The sequence below is a fragment of the Balaenoptera musculus genome, chromosome 4 (assembly GCF_009873245.2).
Source record: "Balaenoptera musculus isolate JJ_BM4_2016_0621 chromosome 4, mBalMus1.pri.v3, whole genome shotgun sequence".
NCBI classification, from domain to species: Eukaryota; Metazoa; Chordata; class Mammalia; order Artiodactyla; family Balaenopteridae; genus Balaenoptera; species Balaenoptera musculus.
The window spans coordinates 90598953-90601725 of NC_045788.1; positions in this window are offsets into that span (position 1 = coordinate 90598953).

A 2773-nucleotide genomic window follows, 5' to 3' on the forward strand; every position below is an offset into this window, starting at 1 on the left:
ATCAGGTATTTTATTTATTTATTACTTTTTAAAAACTTATTTATTTTATTTATTTTTATTTTTGGCTGTGTTGGGTCTTCATTGCTGTGCATGGGCTTTCTCTAGTTGTGGTGAGCGGGGGGTGGGGGCTACTCTTCATTGCGGCAGGTGGGCTTTTCATTGTGGTGGCTTCTCTTGTTGCAGAGCATGGGCTCTAAGTGCGCGGGCTTCAGTAGTTGTGGCTCGCGGGCTCTAGAGCGTAGGCTCAGTAGTTGTGGTGCACGGGCTTAGTTGCTCTGCGGCATGTAGGATCTTCCCAGACCAGGGCTCGAACCTGTGTCCCCTGCATTGGCAGGTGGATTCTTAGCCACTGCGCCACCAGGGAAGTCCTACAATCAGGTATTTTAAAAAAGAAAAGAAATTAACCATAGTATTACCACTCAAAAAAAAAATCAATTAACAATATGTTGTCAGTCTCTTCTCTCTCTGTATATAAGTATACATTCTGATTATTCTGTAATATAGCTTAATAACTCTCTTTAATCTTTTTATAAATACTTGAGCATTTTCCAATGTAATTATTTTTGAAACTGAATAAGTAACTGTATAGTATTAATTATTTATTTTACCAGTCCCCACCATGATTATTCTTATATATAAATTTCTTTTGTATCTTTTTTTTTTTTAATTTTATTTATTTATTTATGGCTGTGTTGGGTCTTCGTTTCTGTGCGAGGGCTTTCTCCAGTTGCGGCAAGCGGGGGCCACTCTTCATCGCGGTGCGCGGGCCTCTCACTGTCGCGGCCTCTCTTGTTGCGGAGCACAGGCTCCAGACACGCAGGCTCAGTAATTGTGGCTCACGGGCTTAGTTGCTCCGCGGCATGTGGGATCTTCCCAGACCAGGGCTCGAACCCGTGTCCCCTGCATTGGCAGGAGGATTCTCAACCACTGCGCCACCAGGGAAGCCCCTCTTTTGTATCTTGATTATTCTTTTTGGACATACAGGACCATGGCCTAAGGAATTGCTGGGTCAAAGAATAAGCACATTAAGACTTTGGATATATATTGGCAAACTGTTATTCAAAACAGGCTACATGTGATAGTGTACCCTTTTTGTAACACCCTTTATGAAACCAGGTATTACAATTTTTAAAATATTCATTGATTTTAGAGGCAAAAACTTGCTCTTTTAATCTGTTTTTGATTCCTAATGAGATTAAACATTTCATATTGTATATTGAACATGAATATTTCTTTTGACTTGTCTATTCATGACCTTTGCTCATTTTTTGCTATATAGATATTTATCTTATTTGCAAGGTATCTTTAGATATAAAGATATTAAACCTTTACCTGCCATTAATGTTGAAAATTATTTTTCCAAGTTTGCTATTTGCCTTTTAATTATATTTATGATGCTTTTAACAGAGATACTTTACATTTTTGTTAACCCACACATCAATCTTTTTTCTTTATTGTGTCTTCTTTATCTACATTACAATTCAATAAATATTCACTTATTTTTTTAAATACACCTTTATTTAAAAAAATAGTTCACTCTATTTGGGCTTTATTTTTGTGTATTATGAGGTAAGAGATATAATTTTATTGTTTTTTCAAATAGTTAACCAATTGTTCTATCATCATTTATTAAATAAGCAATTTTCCCCACATAAAATAATAACATATGCTAAATTCTCATCTATCCTACTATCTGTTTCTGCTCCATTCATCTATTCTTCTTTTCACTGAGATTTTAATTTATACAATTTTAAATTAACCTGGGGAAATGACATCTTTGTAATTGTCAAATTACTTTAGAAGATAAAAATAACAGGAGGTTTTGTGTATGTGTCCTTTCCAATTGGTCTATGTAATTCATGTTTTGTGACATTTCATGGTAATTATACTTAAAAAAAAACTTTGTTTTGGAAAAGTACTTGATGGCATTGTCTGATAATAGGGAATGGATTTTGAATAAAGAGAAAACTGAAAGAGGGCACTGTAGGTATTGCTAATAGTACATAAAAGTAATTGGCAACTTACAATGGACTTTCTAAGTGAGGCAAAAGTAAACCAATGAAGAGAGGAGGAAGATGGGAAAAACGATAGGGAAAAGTATAAGCACAAAAAAAGTAATTTTAATAATAATAGTAATAAAAATTAGATCAAGAATAGATTATGAAAAAGAGAGCTGAATTTATAAAAGAAAAAAGAGCAGAGAGAGAGAAATAGAGGGAGAGAGAGAGAGAAAAGTTGGTACAGAACTGCTTATAATTTTTATGTTAACCCATAAATGAAGGAGGAACTAAAATGTAAAGGGGAAAAAAACCCTTCTAGTTTAGAAGCCTCAATATATACATTTAAGGAAATATTTTTTGTAATATGTACAAATTGTTCTGGAATTATTTTTTAAAACCATGTACCTAGATGTTTTTATATATATATTATTATTTGAGCATAGAAAATATTTTAGAGCCTGTTCTTCATGCTTCATAATTTAATATCTGCAAAGCCTTGGTTTTATTAAAGTAATTTTTATTTGATGGATAATTGTGAATTCTCTTCCATTTATTATTTATGGGCAGCTTTTTACTGTAATATTTAGTTGTTTGGAAAAAAACTAGTAAGTTAAAAAGGTATACAGAAATAGATTACTAATATTTAGATTATGGGAAAAATAACAGGATAATTTACAGCTGTGTTTAAAGAAAGGGAAGTGTAAAGTTTGGATTTAAAGGGAACCCGATGAGAATGCAGTTGCAGATTCCCGCATTTCTTCCTGAAGGTGGCA